Source organism: Tympanuchus pallidicinctus, unplaced genomic scaffold (assembly GCF_026119805.1).
Source record: "Tympanuchus pallidicinctus isolate F22 unplaced genomic scaffold, pur_lepc_1.0 scaffold21, whole genome shotgun sequence".
Taxonomy (NCBI): domain Eukaryota; kingdom Metazoa; phylum Chordata; class Aves; order Galliformes; family Phasianidae; genus Tympanuchus; species Tympanuchus pallidicinctus.
The window spans coordinates 3,935,907-3,959,197 of NW_026294733.1; the positions used below are offsets into that span (position 1 = coordinate 3,935,907).

At 41.3% G+C, this 23,291-nt stretch overlaps 1 long non-coding RNA gene across 1 annotated transcript; it reads right to left on the bottom strand.

The window, feature by feature from the left end:
• Positions 1-1,858: 1,858 nt before the first annotated feature.
• Positions 1,859-22,694, bottom strand: LOC128081660 (uncharacterized). The gene is made up of 3 exons (XR_008207312.1): positions 22,608-22,694; positions 5,869-5,938; positions 1,859-1,904 (listed from the first exon to the last, which is right to left on the bottom strand). It is a non-coding gene; the product is annotated as an uncharacterized LOC128081660 (long non-coding RNA).
• Between the last annotated feature and the right edge of the window lie 597 nt (positions 22,695-23,291).

A 23,291-nucleotide genomic window follows, 5' to 3' on the forward strand; every position in this document is an offset into this window, starting at 1 on the left:
CAGCCTTCATTCCAGCTGGAAAGCCAAACATGCTTAGAAATGTGTTTTAGATTTCTGTTTTCCAACTGGAAGATGAGCTGAGCCTGGTATGCCTAGATGGACTAGTCAGCACTGAACTGTTTTCACACTCATCAGAGTTGGATGTGAAAGTCCAATTCAGTTTGTGTATCATATCGGATACCTATCCTGTGATCACATCATTCCTTGGCCAATGTCCTGTGGTACAACCCTTTAGAGGCTTTGATAGGAACCTGATGAGATGGCAATCATGGGCTGTGACTGACATTTCCAAAGTGAGCTAAAAAAATCAAACAAGCCCTGGTCTCTCTGAAGAGTGTGGTTTGAAATCAAATACATTTTTGGCCAGCACAGTCTTGTGGCATTGAGTATAATAGTATTTCATTTTGTTCAATGACTAGCTTTCATCTTAAACAACTCCCTCCTTCAAAAATGGAGCTCATCTATAATAAATTAAAGACAGTATTTGGTGTGGGTACTCATTTAAGAGAGGTGGTTTAGTTCTGCAAGGTACCACCTACAGTTCTGTAAAAGGATCTCAAATCTCACATGCTGTTATTCGTCTCATGTACCCAAACTGCCCCTCTAATCTCCTCCTCCTTCCCACTCCAACACCCACAGCAGCTTGTGCAAACAGTTTGCCTCTACTGCAGCTTTTTTTTTTTTTTTTTTTTTAAGTATCTGTAGCCCTTATGCAGCCTTCCTTCACAGGAATGGGTGTTACCCAGTAGTCTGAACCTCCAACAGAGGTCATTATGTTGGATTCTGCTACACATTGCAAGGGATGTGCAAGGATTAGCAAAGAGCTTCCAGGTTACAGAGATTGAGAGAACTGAATAGGCATTAGTAGTGGTCAAACAAAGAGGAGCTTATTTTCTGCATAGTTGCTTATTTTCTGCATGGTCTGGATGCTTGCAGAAATAGCCAAGGGAGAGGATAGCAGTAATTGTGCTAAGGCTGTGAGTGGTGCGTGTGCTCGAGTTATTATGGGGTTTTTGTACGTGTCTTGTATTTATCTCTAGACTGGATTATCACAATGCACTCTCCCATGCTTGGCCCAGAAAATGTTTGCCTAATCTTCTTGCCAAAGCGATTAATAAAGTGATTAAAAGATCACTTGACAAACTGTGAGGTTCCTTCAGTGGTGGTTAATTTCATGTGTTATATTTCATGGCACTGGGTCTATCTGTGAAGTTTGTATCCAGATCAGCATGTGCAACCTCTGGCATGAGCTGTCAGCCCTGCAGGGCCGTCTGGAACTATGCGCTCTGTCCAGAGAGACACTGGCCTCTGAAGTAGGTCAGTGCCTGTTTGTGCAGGGACTCCTCTAGTTGCTCCTGCAGCTCTTCTGACTCCCAAGCCCAGCAGCCAGTCTCAGCCTTGCTTGCTCCTTGCTTGGCACCCTGCATTTGTAGGGTTCCTTTATCAGAAAAACATTATCAAAATACAGGGCAGGTACAGAGGTGTGCCTGGACACAAAGGTACTTCTATAGGTAAAGATAGGTGTGGATTACTTGGAAAGAGGGGCTAAGAGGTTTTGCCTTGCAGTAGCCACACCATTCCCACAGCAACTACACTCAGGCATGGTTCTGAAGGCAGTATTCCCCTTACCAGGTGATATTTAAATAATATTTCACTCTTGTACTTAATGTGGCCCATTTCTTTAGCTCCTGTTGAGCAGAGACTCTTCTACCAGCCACACGTGATTTCCTTGTGATGCAATAAAACTGCATGCTCGGAACTGGCATTACCACTCACAGCCTGTTACAGTCACTGGGGCACTAATTACCCCCTCCCCTCCCAGAATTTGATGTCATGAAACTCACAGGATGCATCATTACCTTGGAGATTAGAGCACTCAAGCTCCCCTCCCTCTGGTGCTGTACCTAAAAGAACAGCAGGAGTTACTCATGGCTAGCCATGTTTGGGACAAAACAGATAGCGGCCAGTTCAATTTGTGTTTAGGAGCAACTTCAGACTCAGATGAAGCACTTTGATTACAAATTCAGCTTTTTTTCCCCCAGCTGAACTTGTGTCCTTTTCTTACTCTTCTCAATTTTTTTTTTTCTCTTTGATGTATTTATCAATGTTAATTTGTTAATTTTGTTATAGGTTCTGCCATCCCACATCCTCTTGCTCTGCATCCTTGCTCCCCCTCATCAGCATCTCATTCTGTTTAGCCACAGCAGAGTGTGATCCATTTTGGAATAATCAGTTCGGCACTGGCAGATATCTCCATTTGAAATCCAAAGGAAGAATTTCTCCATCTGCAAAATCAGCAAGCCTATGGCTGTGCAGATAGAAGGTTGAGGAGAAAATAAAAAGATAAGCCTAAATCACTTTCCAAGATGGTAAAAGCCAAGGAAAATCAGGCAGATCTAGGACTGGGAGAGGAAACAAACCTCAAAAAGAAATGGTGAGGTTGATGCCTATCAAACTAAGCTGTAGTGGCACTAGTGGTTTGTGTACAATAAGTTCACACAGGGAAAGCATGAGAGCGTAGCTGTGGTATGGAGGCAGTGCTCCTGCACTGGGCAGGAGGCCCTTGGGCATGGAGATAGAAGCATGTAAAGCAGGAGAGGAAAGAGGGAGTCCTGCTCTTTTCACTCCTGGAAGGAGTCATTTATCATGACAGCCCACCTTTGCTTTGAAGGCTTGCAGATGCCTCATGATAAAGAACTCAGAACTCTTATTGTAAACATTTCATGGATTCTATGGCTTGGAGGCAATTTTGAGTGAAATCTGTAGGAAGCAGTTCACTTCTGTAACCTCAGGGCACAAAGGTTGTGGGAGTGGAGTGATGTCTATGGTCTCCACCTGGGTGCAGGCACCAAGGGAGCTGCACCAGCTCGTCCATGGGCTGAACTACAGCATGAGAGTGTTATCTGTGAGGTTGGTATGTGGGCCTCACCACGCTCCCTGTACCCTCTCTTTCTTCCCCAGGTCAGCTAGTTTTCTAATCACCAGTCAATGGTTTGTCCAAAGGCCATCTGCCCCACATGGCTTCTGTGGGAATACGAGCTCCTGAAAGCCTTACCTTTAGCCATGCCTTGTATGCAATATACAATCCTGGCACACAGAACAATAGACAAAGAAAAGAGCAAGGAATGTTCTGGGGGGGGAAGATAGCTTTAACTTGGCCTGATACTAGCTGGACAGGTACAGCAGTCCTGACTTCAGAAATGTAGTATCTAAACTATTCTGAGACAGTTTCTGCTGGAGGTCTTCACCAGGTGAAATGACTGCATGATCTTAATAGAATCAACTTTTCTTTTCCCCCAACATTTAGAGTCCTGCTGGCATGATCTATGTGAACCTTGCATTGACCTTTGTCTTGCAGATCCATATCTCATCTGCAGATGATTCCCATACTTCTGTCATTCTGGGACAAAGACCAGAAAAGAGATTTAAGTTCGAGCACATAAAATACTATTTGCTTTTTCTCCCCCCTATCTGTCTTGCAGACTACAGGGAATAATTAGAAGATAATCTCTCTTAATTCCACAATACATAAAGCAATAAAACAGATGCCAGGATGGAAGAGTCAGTGGAGCGAAGTTACGCCATCTAATCTCTTTCAAAAGCTGTGATTTTGCTAGAATGTTGCAAAACCAGAGATATAACTCAGCATGCAATGCAGCAGATTGGGACAAAGGAGATGTATGAGCTTTCTGTCTATAGATATGGAAGGAAATGGGAGCCTGGACTTTAAATGACAGTTGGGGAATAAATCAACTGTGGACATGATAATCTTAAATATAATAAATACACTTACAACTAGCAGATTTATAATTAGCACATTTTTGTAGGACTTCTACTGAAGAATCACAAAGCATTTTCACAAACGAAACTGCAGTTTTGGGCCCATTTTGTGGATGAGCCAACAGACATTCAAGGAGGGAAGGACTTGCCTGAAGTCAGTAAAAATCATCTGACACTGAGCATGTTGCTACTCTTCTGGACCATTGCTTTTCTGGCATGTGAGGCAACAACTGTGGGTGTAACTTGTCTGTCTGGATAATTGTTTGATAATAAATAACAGATCAAAGGGAGATACTCTCTGGATGCTAAGAGTCTCTGAGAGGGTGTTAGTGGCAAGACAAAGCTCAGAGGCTATAACTAGTTGCAGATTAAAAAACAAAAATAAATCCTCGGAAGGTGAAAGACCAAGAAAACTGGATTTACAGAGGCAGATCCCATTCAGATGCAATTTATCTCTCATGCAGTAACGTGGAGGTGGTAAGATTGCCCAGGACTTGCATGACATCTTACACACATGGTGTGTATTCCTTAGGCAGCGCTGCATAGTAAGTGTCTAATTATTATTATGATTACACTTGGCATTTTTAATAACAGCAGTAATTGGGTGATGTTGATGGCCTCATTTTAGGATTCTGTACTTGGCCTGGAGCTCCAGTCATTAAGTGCTAGCTGTGCAAAGAATAGCGTTTCATGAAATATATTTCATGTCCCAGATATCTGCCAGGCTGGAGGGCAAATGCTGACAGTGTCCTTAATGCCAGGAGAGGTGTATGTCTTTTAGACATTCATAAGACCTTAGTGACACACTGTGATTTCCCACATTTGCACTCTCAGGTCAGTGGGAAAGCTAATTAAACAGAAGGCATTTGGCTTTGATCAGCTGCTTAAACTATATTGCCATGATAAAATCAAATGAAGCTCTGCTACTATCATAATGCATTCTGAAATGTAGAAGGGTGTGGGTGAGTGTTATAAGCAATATGAGCTAATGGTTTAAATCCTGGACTTGTAAGACATGGATGACGTGGATCTAAGTCAGAGAAATAAGTCTAGATATCCAAACAGAAAATGGAGACAGCGATTTGGCAAAGGATTTTAGCAGATGCAGAGGTTACCCTTAGAAAAGCACATAACACGAGCAGTTGACTTGAGCCAGATGGGATGTAAACTGGTACTTAAGGATAAGCATATGTTTACATGCTTATTAAATGAGAACAGGTTGCTGAACCAAAGCATAAGTAGTTGAGCTCACTCAAAATGCTGCACGATTTTTAGTAAAATAAAAAGGGAATTGCACTTCTCTCAATCTTTGTTCTTGCAGTTTGTTACACGGCTCCCATCTCCCAGCAACTTTTGAAACAGCGTACTATTTATTTTTAACCAAAGTACCAGAAACACAAAAATCTCAGGTAAATTCTTACACCATTGGTGTAAATCAAAGCCTGGGTTAAAAGAACACAGCTTGGATTTCTGTGGCCTCCAAACTGCTTTTCAAATGTATTAGGAGGAAGGAAGAGATTCACTCATGAATCTCCAAGTGCTAAACAATGCAACAGCATTAAGGACAAAGGCACATGCTAAAAATTGAGTAGATATTAATGAAAGGCCAATATCCTTGGAAGGATCGATGCTTGGAGGTGCAATCCTGAGCTCTAGTCCATTACCACAGAGCTGTAATCAGTCATCACCAGCTCTGAGCAACTTATTAGTACTCTATTTAGCTGAGCTCCACCAGAGGCCACTGTTGTTAAATATATGTAGGTATTTTAGGGTGTGCGGTGTACAGATCGTTTACTCTCTGGTTAGCAGATACAATGGGCATTACCTATTTAGGAAATTTTAAGGCTTTCTTTCCCCACCTTTAAAAGCACAGGTAGATTTCTGAAAGACACATACATTTCTTCTTCTTCTTAACAAGAAATGGATATTAACGATCATGATTTTTCAGAGAGCACAGCATGTACTGAGCAACAACTGTCCCTCAGACAAGAGCTTATGGAAAATACAGGGATACATGCATATAACAAAATGAAGGAGGAAAAGAGGTACTTGATACCTATTTTGTTCATTAATTTTTGCAATTCTTACTTGAACAGATGGCCTGAAAGTCTTACTGAACCAGAGCTTTCTTATACTCCATCTGTAGGATTCTGTAATACTGGGAAGAAAAAAAAATCTCATCATAATTTGCTTTTTAAAATGTCCTGGCATACTTGAGATTCTTCATGATACAAAAGTGCAAAAAAAAAAAAAAAAAAAACCAGCCATGAAAATTCATTAGTTATCTTTGAGGAGAATGGTCTTGCAGGAATGACATTAGGGGTGCAGTTTATCTGTGAAGATTCATATCTCAATGTGAATGTCATTCACAGGGACCCAGCAAACCTATTTGAGCACCAAGGATTGGGGGGAACAAGGTTTCAATAAGATACTGATTTACTGAATGCAAATAATATTTTAACACGAAAAGTAGGACAGATGAAGGGCTTTTCCCAAGTGCATAACTGAGTCTGAAAGGGAGTTCCTCTCCCTAACATGAGACAGTGTTGAGTCTAACTCCAGATGAAGTTTATTCTTCTGGGATCAATCCCACAGCTGACAGCCTAAAACCAAACAGCTTTGTTTTGCCTACCTATATTAACTGTGAAGCTTAATAATGATAATTTAGACAAAGATTTATTTAAAGGTACCTCTCCTCTGCTTTCATCTTACATAGCAAAAGACTGGCCTGCTATGGGGCTATAAAGCACTATGAATGCCACCATAGCTGGAGAGTTTGGGAGGGAAGGAGTCTAATAGAGACAGTAGCCTGTGCATTTCTATAACAAATTACTGTTGACTGGTCTAACACATTAAGGATCTTTGAATTCTCCAGAATGCAATATGTTCAGTGCAGCAAATAGCTGGCAGCTTCCATACCATCTTAACAAACTGCCTTAGATAATCTGATGGAATAATCTGCATTACAGCATTCAATTTCCCATCAGCTGATGATGAAATCCCTCTCAAACTGCTTTTCTGCTATTTGACTCAGGATATTGCTTCTTGGCTAGCCTACAGCCTCCCTCCAGTCATCAATAAGCATTTTAATTGTCAAAATAAAATCCTAAATGTGAATCAAATCTTCTCAGCAGTTCCAAATTCTGTTTCTGCAAAGGATCTTGTCAAGGCTGCTGTTTAGCACTAGAGGGCAATCGAGGTACACATGCCAAATATTCTCCTCATTAGCATTTGCCCTGGGGAGCAGTGACAAACAGGGCAGTGATGTCCGTTTCAGCCCAATCTCTGCATGGGGAAGCAACACAGCATTGCCCTGGTGAGGTGGGCATCACCTAGAACATAGCTCAGGAGACCAAGGGCTGAAAATGAGCCAACTGAGGAAGCAACTCCAGGTTGGATAGGGGAAAACGGGTTGGTGCAACCAATTCATCATCATCTTGGCTACATGGAGAAGGTGGGCAGAAACCCAATGACTTCATCACCTTTCTCAGACAGAAAATCAGATAAATAGGTTTTCCTATTCCTATCTTGGGGAATTGGAAAATCTCTAGATCTGTGCCTACATGCTAAGGGCAGATGTATCTCAGTGGTATGTACTACATGGAACTGGTATGTACTACATGGAACTGCAGCCAGCAGTACGCTCCCATTCACCCCATTCCATCTCACAGCTGCAGCAAGCCTGTCTAAGAGGTTCCTTGGTGTCAATGGCCAAGGAAAAACTGCAATAATAAACATGAATTAGAAGTAGTCATAGCAATTGCTATGTGAACTTCAGGTCCTAAAATCTATGAATCTCAGATGGAATCTGCATTGTAGTAAATCCTCCTGAGATATTCTCCGGGCCATCTTATTTAAATATTTGCTTAGTGCAGCAGATAACCCTCATAAAATGGAGTGATCTGTCAGGATGAAATAAATGCAATTTCTCCCTCCTCTAGCCACCCAGCTGCCCGCGCTCCCGCCCATGCTTTAAGCACATAAAGCGCTGTGCAGCAGTAGGAAATTCTGCATATGATTTGGGTGGAAGTCGTTAGGCCCAGCCCTGTGGTTGTGAATTCACAGTTTCTTTAGCCAATACACAGAACTCCAATCTCCTGCAACCATTACATCTGCCTGCCAGGGGTCTCTTACTGGAAACTGAGGAAAATCCTTCTCTGTTCTGATGAGAACTCTTTGCATTTTCTATAGTGCTTGTTTTGTACAAGTACTCCTGTCAAATCTATCACCAAAGAACATTTGGGAGGGGACAGCACATTCAAATTCAGTATTTCTGCATATTAATGTAAGTTAGTGGTGCAGTGTAAGAAACAAGCAGTCAGCCATGGCACAGATCGCTGCTACTCACCCAGTGAGAATTAATCACCACAGACCAAAATGAATGATAGCTCATACAGTTACAGCCTCATTCAAGAAAGAAAATGCAAGAAAATCATTTTCAGCTGCATTTAAAGTGGTTTTACTCTGCTTCAGTGTGAAGCCAGTACAGAAGATACAAGAAAAAAGGGGATAGACTTTTGCAGGGTCTGTTGTGATAAGACGAGGAAATTGTTTTGAACTAAAAGCAGAGAGTTTTAGACTGAGCACCTGATGGAGCTGTAGGCGTCCCTGTTCATTGCATGGAAGTTGAACTAGATGATCTTTAAAGGTTCCTTCCAACTCAAAAAACACTATGATTCTAAACCATCTACATAGTTTGAGACCTTCCCATAAATCTTGGGATCTAATTCATGATAGCATATCTGGATAAGTTATCCTGTTCACACAGACCATACATATATATTCCTCAGCACAGCTGATCACATCTCCAGGCTTGCAGATCACCTTGGGTAACAGGTAGGAAGTTTTTATATTTATATTGCACGTGCAGATCGTATTAAAAGGACTTAATACTTACACTGCACACCACACAAGTGGGTCCAATGTGTTTATAAGTTTGAAGAATTTCACACTGGTTGAGCATTAAGGTTACTTTCAGGGCCTTCCTACAAGCTGGTGACCAACACTAAGAAAATAATCAGATTTCCCATGGCACTGGACTAGAAGTACACTTGCAGACAATTACCATGTCCATGCAGAGCAATATCAATCTGTAGTATCAATCTGTAGTCCTAAAACAAATAAAACACACTAAGTTTTTCATGTGATTATCTGACCATATCCTGAAGCACCTAATTTAGAAGTGATCAGACACACATGTGGAACATAAAGCACTTAATATGCTACAGCAAACAAAAATTCCTATATTCCTTTGCAGCTCCTAACAACATATTTGCTTATCCATCTGCCAAAACTGTCTCTCTGCACCAAGCCAAAACCTCAGCCTCCTATGAGCAGTGCCCCGGGATGGGACGTGGCATATGGCAGAATGGAGCTGCCTTCCAGGGTGGCCATGAGCTGCTCATCTCCAAGCTCCCCTGCCACTTCCCATGGGAGAACAAGTCATTAGTCCCAGCGTCGCAGCCAAATTTCAATCTAGGTCATTACTAGCAGTTTAATTTTCCCCAGCGGCTTCATTTGGACATGGTATTCATCACTCTCTCTGAAACAGTTATGGGAGAACCACTGAGCATTGATGACAGAGGTTTTTATTCCCACTTTTGGCTGCTTGACAGTGATGGAAAAAGCTTATCCAGGGCAGACACGTGAACATACTGTACAGAAATCTTTGACATCCCTTCAAACGCCGTGCAGAGTATAGCATTTTTGTCTGCATCATTAGAAAACTTTGCACTTCGATTGCAAGTGATGTGGACACAAGACATACATGCACACCACGGGCCATGGTGGGACTGTTGTGCCTAAGCACTGTGCTTGCTGGGAGCAGATGAAGCCATACTTCCTACAGCTTTTGCTCTCTATGTCTTTAATACTGTAAACCATGATTGTTTTAATTCAGAAATTGAGTGGAATCTTTTGCCCTGCTGAACCTTGGTAACTACTTACTACAAATTGTTCCTCCACTTTCAGCAGCAACCTTGCAGCTCTGACTGCTTAAACAGCCTGCAATTTACTAGTGCTTTAGACAAAGAACATGGAAAAACAAAGGAAACCTCCATCCTTTCTGAACTATAAGCCTCCAAAGAGAGGCTACTCTGTGTGTTGTGGACAAGTCCGTAAGTAATGCAGAGCATGGCACACACCTCGCTTGACAGAGAGATGTAGTTTTCTGGAGATGTTTTTGTTGCTACCATAAAGCACAAGAGACAATACCACCTGCTGGTGTGAGGTGATGTCTGCACAACTTATAGTTAATAACACAAAGGAGTGAAGAGAGCCACATTTCAGCCCTGTGTTGCTTCTTCCCTCCCACCTCTCCAACCTGCAATCTCCCATTCACAAGATTGTGAGTTTCCAGGAAATCATGCAGAGACCCAGTCTGAACACATTAGATCCTGATCAGAACTAAAATCACAATTCTTAGTGTTCCCAATCCAAAAAAATTTGAATCCCTCTAAGCCCACATGTACTATTGGTCTCTTGGATGCTTAGGAATCTGAAGTCAAATGGGACCATATTGTCATACTCTGGGGTGTGCAGGCAATGTTTTGCTCCTGTGAGCTAATGAGTGGGGTCTCTTACGGGACTTGATAATTCCTACACAACTTATACTGCATTTCCTGCACAAATTCCTCTTCCAGGCTTCAGTATTGTTATGCTGTAACCTATTCCTGAGACTGCAACAAGCAGATACGCTACATGGCAAACACTCCATGGTTGCTTCCTCTGAGACTTCATCCTAGACAGTTGCCAAAAAAGCAGAGGACATAGATAAATATTCCTTTGAAAATCTGCCAGTGCCAACACCCAAGTCTAAGATCAATGGGAAAGCAGCAAACCTCCATTGCATTCATATGGCTGGCTCTGAAACCACAGCCTGTTGATAGCAAGATTTTAGGGCTCTCTCCTCAAAGCAGCCAGCACCACTACAACTAAAGGTCACCAGATATGAAAGGGAGAAATGATAGATACCCACAGGGAACAGAAGATACAGCTTCCTTCCATTCAGGACAGGCAGTTCTTTGTACAGATGCTTGTCTTCACTCAAGTAATTGTCACCTCTGAATATCTAGGTGCAGAATACCTAGCTATATTATAAGAATATATGTATAAATGCATGTCCTAATTATATGTGCATATAAGTGCAAATATAACACACAAAGGACTCTGGATCTTTTACTTTCCTGAAGTTGTTGATTGTTGAGCATTCCTGTCCCACCTCTTCTCTCTTTCCTGTTTTCTATTTTGTCCTCCCCCAACCCTCTGATCCCATCATGGCCATATATCATCTGTGGTTTACAGAGCCACAGGGATTGCTAAAGGGAAAGGAAGAAAAGTTTTCAGATAATGCATGTGGAATTTATGCCTTGGAACATCTGCCTGAGAGATGCCAAAGGGGATAAGGCAGTGCCTGTCCCAGTCAATTCAGTGATAATGCTGAGTGACCTGAGCTGTTATCAGACATAAACGTGCCACTCCCTCAGTAGCAGTTTCCTTAGCACACAACAGACTTTAAACCCAGCAAAGCTGATTAGCTATGAAGTAGTGACACAGTGGTGTTCTTAAAATCTATCCAGGATGCAGGCACATCATCTGTTCCTGATATCTCATGCAACAAGGGCAGGCTGCTGCCCTGCTCAGCACCCTGCAGTGGAAGCAGGGTCCTCCATCATCACTAGTAATGCACTGCATGTGAGCACTGAATGATGTTGCTTGTCTCTCCCTTGAGTAGGAAGCATAAATGAGCAGAAATCAGTGAGATATTTGTTCCAAAGTCTGATCTCTGAGCTGCTCCAGCCAGACTAAGAGGCAAACAGGACTGCTGGCATCTCACTTAGCATGGTGGTATTTCACAGTCCAGTATTTTCCCCTTTTCAGAAAGAAAAGCAGTCACTGGGATGGAAAGAAGAAATCACATGACAGGGAAAAAAGCTACAGTTGGGAATGGGCTGTGCTCATCTCTATGCGTGAGGTATGTCTAGGCATCTCTCTTTTCTTTATTAGCAAAATCTAACTTTGTCAAGTGCTGCTCAGCAGTTTCAAAAGCAGGTACTGACTGCAAATAAACAGATGTTAACAGCATGTAGTCACCTAGAAGATAGCCCTTGCATTTCTCACCCCACAGACCCCAGTCTCGTTAGAAACAAAGCATGTTTCTCACTGGTGGCTGAGATCACAAAGACAAATAGCCAGTGGTGCTGCTCTGCCCCATGGCTCTCCCTTAGTTCAGGCTGTTAGCTGTCAGATGCATTCTGAGGTTGTTCTTGTGGCTTTGTCCTAAGCTACGCCCCTTGAGAAACTGTAGGTCATTTCCTTTCTTTGATCTTGTTATAGGGCCTTCAAGAAAAAAAAAAAACAAAAACAGTACAGCTGGGCAAAGGAACATTTTCCACTGAACGCAAAATCCTGTGAAAATAATTTTCAACAAAAAATGGAAATCATCACTACATTCCGCTCTTTTGTTGAGGCAAAGCAAACCAGAAATACAGATAGATTTGGAAATATTTGCTGGAGAAATACGTCTTTTTCAGACCAGCATGGAGATGTCCATAGAGGCTGAGAAGTTGTCAATCAAACAATTCATGCTTGGAAATGCCTATCTCATAGGGATACCCTTGTGCTACTAAAGTCCTTTCAGTCAGACAGTGGTGTTTGTTCAAGAGCGATTTGACGTTGCTTTGCAGGAGAGTGGGGAATCTCTTTCAGTCAGATGCAATCTTGCTGACCAAGGCTGCGTGGCGTGAACATGTTCTCCTTGTGCATGATCCTGTCTCTGCGTATAACAGTCTACGTACCTGGATGTTCTGAAGGATGAGATGTTGGATGATTCCATGTGCTGACAAAGGAGAGACTGGGTAAGGGCAACCAGCTTGGTTTTGTAATGTAGATTTATGCGCTGTCTTGTTCTGTTATTCATGTGCCAAATTGCAAGATGAAGAAAATTTTGTTCTGTTTTCTGCAATGGAGGGAGGAAGTTGAGGGAGAAATGACAGTGGAAATGGCTGGGTTTGAGCCACAGCTCCTCTAACTCAACGACGGACAATGCCTATAATGCTCTGTTTCAAATATCAAACATGAACATAGGTCTGCTGCAGTGAGCTCCAGGTTCACAGCCTCAGGGACATTTCAGGGGAGTAAGAACAGAGTTTTCATCTTTTTTCTCCCATCGTTCTGATTTGTTTCTGTCAAATACCTGTCTTCACCATTTCCCCTTTGCTAAATGCTGAAATTACCACTTGGATGTATGAGAAGTGACCCCTCTTCCAGTGAACGAAACCAGCACAGATTAATGATACAGGATAAGAGAGCAGTGTTGGTATTAAACAAAACACTGGGCTTTCTTACCCTGCTCCTTCAAGAGGCCATTCCCTAAAGCAGGCACAGGGACATCACATTCTTGCACAGCCTGTTAGTGATGTCAGCAGACAAAGAGTCAGGAATTATCATCATATGCATTCTTGAAGGCAAGTTCTGATGTTCAGAATGACAGAACGAGTACAGTGTTTTTTTGAGTTAGCCATTGTAACAAAGCAAATACATGTCTCAGCTATATTTTATGAGCACTCATTTTTCAGAGCTTTTCCAGTGTAGCTTTCTCAAAACTCTTGCCATTCAGAGTCCTATATGCCTCAGGTGAATAAGGCAAGGAGAATTGCTGTTTCTTTTGTTTGTGAATGGTCTTTGACATTCCCTGCCTGTATCATTGAGTGAAGGTCTGGTGAGTTCTGATACTAGTGAAAGCTATCTATTATGATCTCCATTTCTAATTTCTCTGCACTTGCAGAATTGTTGTGTCAAGATATGGTGCCAAGGTCCCAGAAACTGTAGACTTGAAAGATTTTACACTGCCATCACAGACTTTGTTCATGCATTATTACACTTATTAATGTCTATCACCAGGACATATGGAAGAGCAGTTACACCAGTCCTGTTAGATCATCACTCAGAGATTAGAAGCGAGTAAAAACTGCAAAGCATTCTCCATAAATATTCATTGGAATTGTTTACAATGCAGTTACTCTGAAGACAGCCAGGCATCATGGCTGGAGGTACTGCATCGATTTTCTCCTACAGCTATCAAGATTAAATCTGCTCATTGTAGCAGTCAAGAGATTACTTCATGAAAGGAAGTTCATGTAAAGCCAATCAGCAATGTCTCTGATAAATTAAGCTTCTCAGAAAGTGCTGAATCACAAAACTAGAGCTATTCCTGGAGATTTACTAGATTAAAAAAAATTCTTTTGAAGAATTACTCGCATGCATTCTGAAATTTCTTTCCAGATATTGGGCAAGACACGCACTAAGAAACATGTTGAGAAAAGGAAATAGAATTTGGGACGCTTATATTCACATCTTTCACAAGACAGATTAAATTAATGGCTGGAGCAAGGAAATGAACAGGACCACATCCCTCTTGTTTGTTTGTTTAGACAATGTCTTTAATAAATGACATTGTTGTCTTCTCAAGATGTATCATCTATTTATGCATAGACCAGACATCTTTAATTATGATTAATATTTCTTAAAATAAGTCTAAAAAGTCATTCTAGTCTCAAACTGAATATGAACACCAGATTATCCAGCGATCTTGCTTTATATGCATTAAATGACATTTCAAAAGCTGTCTTCTAAGGCAACAATTAATAGCAATGCAGTAGAGAATAATTTGTGAACAGGGTAGTGAAAGCAACAAAAACACCAAAGGACAGCACAAACTATAAGCATTAACATACTTCCAGCATCATCTGCAAGATTTGCCAGAGAGGGAAGTTCAACTGGGCAAGAAGCTGTGAATCCAGACAGGTATACAGCTAGGATCATGCATGTAGAACAGAGTGGGTAGAATAAGCAGCACAAGGTGATGGGGACATAAAAATCAATGCAATATGCAGCAAGAGGCTCTTCAAGCCATCTGCCAGGTACTTTCTCCTGTCCCCATTAGAGCTCACTTTCACATTGCATAGATCAGCTGTCTGTTTTCACCCACACCCTGAGTGACAGTCTAACTGTGTTTGACAGAATACATTTCTTTCCCACCTCCTCCACAAGCCCTTTTCTTTGTCCTCTTTTCAGCAGTTCTGGTTTCTGCCAGCAGATTATGCTGGCAATCTAGTGTGAAAAAGAAATTAGAAATGCACCAGTGTTCCTCACATGAGCAGAGCCACAGTTTGAATGAAGACATTAATTCAGATTAAAAGTGAATCACTCAACAATTCATCTTTCCAGTGCACGCATCTGTGTGTATGCACCTCATGTGTACAACAGGGATGTTATTGTATTAGGTCTCTGTGTACAACCTACCTGATTAATAGAACGACACAGTCTGCCAATATAATTCCTACAGTGAAACTAGTGCATCATGCAGCACAAATATCCCCAAGGAGGGGAAGCATGGTCTAGAAACACTAAAAAAGACAAGCTGATTTCTAGACTCTGCCCTGTAACTGTGCAAGAGCTTTGCTGCATACAGCTTAACCTGATTCTTATACTGGCAACTAAGAGTCTCAAGAAGCTCTGCTCACTGAGCACCAAAACCCAGTAAACTCCCAGTGCATCACCCTGAGCTGTTCCACCCAAAGCCAACAAGTGAGAGGGAGGTTTTAACCTGCCTTTGAGGACGCTACCTGCCCAAGGGAGCTGGCTGCCTTTGAAACTCTCCTGCAACACCTCTGATTGCCACTGTTTCCCTTCTGTAAATTGGAACAGTAGTGAAATGTAAGGGAATTGTGAGACCTCATTCCTAACATTTTATGTGATTCTAGTATAGAAAATATGGTATGGAAAGAATATCTTCCAACTAAAATCTAGCTGTAAATGCAATACTTCCTGCCATGGGTGAGAATGAAGTGTCAGAGGTTCTAGTTTGTAGAGGCCAGGAGAGTCTAACCCTTGAAAACAGCAGAAAAATCTTTTTGTAAGTTTTTCCAGAGAGTACTCAGTGTCAAGGAGAGAAGTGCTGTTAGGTTGCCAAGGGCTTGTGGAACAAGTGACTGTGATTAAGTGCAATAAGAAATGACTCCATGAGATTCCTCTCAGCCTATAGCCTTGTCTGGTCCACTCAGCCAGGAGTTAAGAGAAATGTACTGCTTTTCCAGATTCTTTCCTAGACAGCCTTCAAACTGATTAGTTGGAATGATGAAATTGCAGCACGAGTTTATGACTCGCTTCAGATTTCTGCTCAAGAACTCATCTTTTCCTTAGCAATTGCCTTGGGCATCCCACAGAGTTACACCAAAGTCAACAACAACAGCAGAATTACACTCAGTGTGCCAGGTTCATTTGAAAAAGCAGTATAATTAGAAATAAATATTATCAGTTGGTGGGGCACTTCATGTTGTCCCTGCATAATTAAGGAGAGGGATCACACGGTACTGCAGGCAGCAGTCAAATGAAAAGGAGAATAAGAAAGGACACGATCAGAAAGGGCAGTACCCAGAGGAAGCAACAAAAAAGTCCATCTGTTTGCTTTTGCTGATTCTACATAGAAGGTTGGTTCCTGTGATGCGAAGTTTAGCTTCCTCCCTCTAAATGAATACAATTTCTGTATAGATAAGAGCAGACTAGCTGCAGAGGTTAGCACTAAGGTCCCAATGCCCCAACTCCTGTCTCTGCCAGTTGCTCTTTGCACATGTTCAAGAGAAAGATTCAAGAACAGGTGAAATGAAGTGACCCTTCCCCTTATCTGTATTTCTGGCTTTCCTCAATCTGTACCTCACTGGGATTGTACATATCCATGGATTTATCAGCATCTCATCAAGGAATTTCCCTATATTAATTTTTCTACTAATTTTTCACGTAAATAAATTGTAGAATCCTTACCTTGGAAGGTACCTTTAAAGGTCATGTAGTCCAACTGACTGCAAGAACAGAGGCACCTACAGATAGATTGGCTTGCTCAGAGCCTTGTCCAGCCAGAGCCTTGGATGTCTCCCTAGGATGGGTCACTCAAGGAACATGACACCAAAATATCCTGCGGCAGGGAGTCCCAAAGATGCCTTGTAGAGGAAAAAATTCTCGTTTTTTTTTTTTTTTTTTTTTTTTTAATATAAAGTATCTTTCCTGACTTTTTGAGGCCTGCAGACTCATGTAATGGGAAGGAATGAAGAATCATACCTTGCTTTGTTTCCTCAATGAGGAAGTTGTTTTGCACTTTTAGTTATCGCTGCTACACTGTGTGCCTTTTCTTGTTCTTCTCCATCTCAGGGGAACCAAAGATATGCACAGATTTCAAGACATCTGAACAGTAGTTAATTACATTTCCTGGTATGGTCTCTATTCCTTCCCTGATAATTTCTAAAATTCTCTGCACCTTCTGACTCATTCCCACTGAGCCTTAAGCTAATGTTTTCATAGTACTGTTCAAAGTGAGTCCAAAATCTCTGTCCTGAATGCTAATAGCTAATCTACAGTTCATCACTGTGTAGGTTATAATTACTGTTGTTTTTCCCAATGGTCATTATTCTGCAGTTCTTAACATGTGAATTTAATCTTCTGTTTTACCCTCCAGTCCCTTAGGTAGCACAAGAACATTCTGCAGGTTCTTGAACTTATTCTTTCTCTGTCATGAACAAATTCATATCATCAGAAAATGGTATTGCCTTGCTATTCAGCTCTTTGCATGTTGTTTGCCAACACCTTGAATAACACAGTCCCAAGCACAAGTCCCTACAGAATGCCATAGAATAACCTCCCTCCAATGTCAGACCACTGTTCCGTGCTTTCATCCACTTACCCCCAAGGATCTTCACTTCTATTCTGTGACAGCCTAACTTGCTCAAGATTCTTTGGGGAGGGAACTTGCAAAAAACTCTTGAAAATCATAGGATTTTGTACATGCTTACCAATTTTTCAGAAATGAATATTTTTTTAAGGCATGGCTTCTCTCTGCAAAGCTGTGCTTGTTCTTTGCTATTTTGTCATCTTCATCTCTCTGCCTTCTAATTCCATTCTTTAATACATTTTTTGTCCTTGGCACCCAAAAGATTAAAATCGTTTCTCTGCCACAGGCTAAAAAAAAAAAAAAAAAAAAAAAAAAAAAGCAAAAAACAACTCCCTTCCCTTGGGCTTCGAGTTTGATCTGTATTTCAATAAAAATAAATCAAAGTGGACAGATTAGTGTGTTTTGAAGTGCAAATGCTTTGAAAACATTAAAGGACAAATAACAACGTGGCATGTTCTTACAGTTTATTTTTGGTTATTATTTTTATTTACTCTTTGTTCTTAAATAATTATGTGTATCCTATATGCCTAATGGAAAATTTTCTTCTCTGCAATAGAATGGCTGGAGGAAAAGCAGCAAGAATCTCTTCTCCAATATTTTCTTACCACTGAACAATGCAAAGTAGCTATCCGAAAATACCCATGTAATTTGAATTTTGATCCCAAGGCACATCCTAAAGCATCTGAAAGTTACTAGGTTGTTTTGACTGAACCTGAATACAAGTAAAAAGCAGCAAACAGTTCTTCAATTTATATTCAGAAATTGGGTTTTGAGGGCTTGTTTCTGATCTCGCTTAACCAGATGAGAGACCAAAGAAGCACCAGAGTCAATGCTGAAAGGAAACACATGATTTAAACCAGACCCAAACATGGTTTGAGGAGGTAGGGTGCTCATTCATAATTAATAAAGCAGCATTGTGGTTCCAAACTAATTGGCAGTGCAAATAAAATACTTACAGAAATTGCCTAGGATAGACAACACTTAATCTCAGAGGCAGTACAGAGGAGCTCATAGATTTTCTCAGAAAGCTGTTCTGTACAGAAACGTGTGGCCTTCCAGTACTTTGAAGAGAGCTTATAAGCACAAGGAATACCAACTTTTTACACTATCTCATAGAGGTAGGACAAGGGGGATTGGCTTTAGACTAGACTAGGGGTAATTTAGGTTAGGTGTGGGGAAAAAGCTATTTACTTAGAGGGTGGTGAGGCACTGGAACAGGCTGCCCAGGGAGGTTTTGGGGCCCCATCTCTGGAGGCACTCAAGGCCAGGTTTTATGGGATCCTGGGCAGCCTGATCTGGTGGGAGGCAGCCTTTCCCATAGCAAAGCAGTTGGAATTCGATCTTCAAGGTTCCCCTCCAACCTAAGCCGTTCTGTGATTCCATGATAGTCTAATTACATTTGTCTGATGCAGCTCCAGCCCTAAATACCCCTCTTAATGCTACTACCAGAAGCCTACCAACACCAGAATACTTATGCCTTCATGCATAGCATCAATATGAGAATGAGAATTCACTCTGACACCAGCCTCTGACCCACAGTACATCTGCATTCACCACTACAAAGGAGTCAATCCATGCACAAAGCAAATCCCTGACGTCCTCCACTGACAACTGAGCCAAACATGATGGATCTTTTTTTCCTAACGTGGAAAACTGAGTAAACAGAACTTTTAAACTATTTGCTTTTATTTCTTCAAACAGTTTAAGGGTTGAAGGAATGCTTTCTCTTTGAAATGGATCATAAGATCTTATGAAAGCCCAGCAAATAGAAGGAAGAGAGGCAGAAAGGCTTTCAATGTGTCTGAGTGCTGAGGAACAAAGACCTTTCTAAATTCCTTAGACCCCTCTGTGTTGCTCCCAAGATAATTTCATGTCAGTATTAGAGGGAGATCTTTAAACCCAAGTATGACTCCAGCTTCATGTTCTTCTAAACATCAGAAATATCTAGAGCTTGGCTCTGAGATCCAGTCTCATTTGAAAGATGGATATTTCAGAAATTGTTATATTCTGCTTGAGGCTGTCTAACAGTGGAGATTTGTTTGGTATCATGTGCAGATACTTTGGGGAAGCTGGCAAACCTCAGTTAGGCTAAGTCTTATTTCACATAATGTTTGAAATCCTTCAGAGAACAGCAATTTTGACTACAGACTGAAGCTGTGAATTCAGGTCTAATGAGGGAAAGGCAGAGAAATAACCTCACAGCATCCAACTGTCATACTTAGGGATATTCTGTCCTCGGAAGTGGTATAAACCCCACATGTATGCTGTAGTTTACATGATGTGTTCACGATAATGTGCTTATCTAATAAGATACCTTAAATCTCCCTATGAAGTATGGCTGTGATAGATTGCTTCTCATACTGCTACTTGCTGTTGTCAGGGAAGCACAACAAAGAATGTGCTTCAGTGGGATCTATTAAGAAGGAATTTGGCCCACTATGTGCCATCTATACACCCACTAATTTAATTTGTCCCTGAAGATAAAGCATATTCACCAGCTTTGCATTGTACAGTCACCATTGCAGCCCCTTTCACAAAGCAGAAGAGCAGTGGAATGAATTTTTAGTAGTCCCATCTGCCTCCAGGAATTACCTTCTGTGAGATAAGTAATTTAGTCCTATATTATGAGGTATTTAGATGCTCTCACTATTTTAGTGCATTCAGTATCACCTTCAGACCTATGAATTACTTCAGTGTAATAAGGAAGAGCCATTTAACCATTTTTTAAATGATCATTTAAGACCCTATTTGCATACTCAGGATGTTTAATATCTGCACATCTGAAGCTTGCTATTCAGTACCACTTTTATCTAACATAAATGATATTTGATTAGAAGTTGAGAACATTAAACTTGTCTTTTGTAGCAATACAGTACTTTACAACCATCTTAAGTGACAAAGGAGGGCCAAGATATCCTTTCCATATAACCACTCTGGGCAATATGAAAGGAGCCTGGAGAAATGTAATATGCCTGAAGAAAAACTGAAATTCCCCTTTTATTCTTTTTCCCATGCCAGGCACAGGAGTCTTTTCCAGAAGCAGCTTACAAACCAGTGTGCAAGTGGAGTGAGAACATGTATCTGATTTTATAAAGCATAGACTAGCCTTAAAAAGTTAGTGGCAAGGGGAAAAAAAAGGGTGATATTTGCTGTCATTTATTATGGTTTTTATTATGGTTTCAAGACTAGAAATGGCTGAGGAGCTCCACAGGCACTGACAGAAGTCTGTTGGCCAAGGCACACTGCCTCACATGGCACAGTGCTCACCAGCTGGACGCTCAGGTATACCCACAGCAGCCCTATTCAAAACAGAGTACTCAAACCTGCAGAGTGCTTGAGTACCTACTGCTACAGCTCTTACTTAGCAGCTAGAAAGACTGCTAAAGGCCAAGGCCCTTGCTACAACTAACAGCAGAAAATACAGACACAAGAACATATAATGTTCTTGTTGTTGTTGAAATAATCGGGATACTGTCAAAAAAGAGGAAAATTTCAAAGCTGTAAGTGCTCTCCTCCTAAGGACGCATCACATTCCAGAAGCAGTTACAGAGTACTCTATTAGTTGAACGATGCTGCTTACTACCCTTCTTAGGAGACACTATCACCCTGCAGTCAGGCATTCAGAACCCAGGATGCAGCCTGGAGGCTGGATGAGGTCTGACTGTGCACAGCCCACCTTTGCCAGCACTTCCACCCCAGTACTTGGCTCTGCTGCAGCATAGGACCCTTCAGCTTCACCTAGAGGATGCGGCCAGGAATAATCTTCAACAAGGAGAGCAGTTTAAAATTTGTTTCTGGTGCACTCCAGACCCGTTTCTCTACCTTTTCTATTACAGATATCTGAAGTGTTTAGCACAGCTAAACAGGCTGTGTACAATCTATCAAGATCAACACACTGACACTGAACTGCAGCCCTCAAGAATTAAATGAGTGCGTCACAACAGCACGCACCAGGGAATGAGAATGAGCTGGAAATAGAGGAGCTCTCTCCTCTGCAACCAGAGCATGACAGGGACTGTGCTACACAAGTACAACTTTGTCATCTTTTTGCACAGATGTAAATATCAGACCAGCACAAAAATTGGCCCATATTTTAATATACCAATAAGGCTAAGATGATCAATGCGTTTCAGAACATAATCTTGTTTAATCCATTAGCTTTTAGGATAATACAGTATCACAGGCAGCTGCAGTTACTACAGAATGTAAGCTACCTTCCAAACACCAAAGCTTTTGTGAGGCAGCACCAGTAGCTTTGCTCTCTCTATATATATTTTCTCTACATGAATGCAGCAGAATATCACTTGCCCGGTTTCAGCAAAACTGCAGCCAGATGTCAGCTTTGATCTCATCACCACATAATGAGAACAGATAAAGGACAAATAGGTTATACTGCGCTTCAGCAATAGGAAGAATTAACTTCCCTGTTCCTTGCAGCACCATCTGGGTTTGGCAAAGTTAATTCTCATCCATGTCAAGAGTTCATTCGAGGAAAATAATTCTGTTTCCCAAATGCTATTCCTTCCTGCTTCTCCTGGATATGTAATGCCTGATCCCTTGACCTTCTCCTTCTGTCCTGATTATTCATATTTTAGGCATCTTAAAACAAGAAAATACTGAGGACAACTGCCAGAATTAGTGCAAGGCATTTAAAGCACATTTTTAGTATGTTAAGTAACATGCTACAGCTTACTTCTTACACAGCTTGAAAAGAAAGGACCACAACTCCCTAGTCAGTCCTGGAGACCAGCAAAACCAGGATCCTGCCTTCCAGATCTGCTTTGTAACTGACACCAGACAGCTGGCAGACCTCAGTTTCTCTCCTGCAGAGAGGAACCAGCCAAGAGCTACCAGATAACACCCCAAAAATACCAGGCAGCACTTCCAGAGCTTTTAAAGACCAATTGCTACAGAAACACAGAAGGTGACTATTTCAGCAAAGCCCAGACTTTGCTGAAATAAAAGCAGACAGGTCACAAACTTCCCAATCACCCACTGCTCACTCTCCACCATGTCTTTTCTAAGACATACACTGCATTTCAGAGCTTCCAAAAGACCAAGTAGATCAGCTGCCCATCATGTGCTCACCCAGATACCCCAGCAGTACCTTTGCCTTGGTGGTTGTCTCCATACAGCTGAGCAGCCAGCACAGTCCAAGCAGCTCACCATCTCAAAGCATCTCTTGCAGGAGCTCAGACTCCCATCAACCACTTCAGGCCATCTTCCTGACTTATATACTGGCTGCAGGGTGGAGCTGGAGGGCAGGCAGTTCTCTTAAAGGGCCAATTGCATTATAGAAGACCTTTGTGTCAGCAGGTCCTTGAAAGCAGACCCTACTAAAAAGTATTTTGCTCCTAACTGAAAAAAAAAGTTGTTAAAAAAAAAAATTGTATACAATTTGTTTACATTTTCTATTCATTTTATTTTTAAATTGAGGTTGTAATATGCTTTGGAAATAAATACTTCGTGGTATTGCAGTATTTTATTTCTGGATAACTTCAACAATTGGTTTAGACTATATTTATTGTATTTTCACTTTCCTGTTTCTAAACTTGTGTTTCAGTATGTCCAACACATAGATACATAGATGATGTGTCATATGACATCATCTTCATCTATGCTTTTCTCATATTAGACATGACATCATCTTCACTTATGCTTTTCTCATAGTAAACATACAGCAAGCATGACAAATTATAACATATTTTTCCATCAAATTTATTGTAGAAATCTTTAAGGACAGCTGCTAATTAACACAGATCTGAAACACCTGACTTTTTAGATCAAAGTG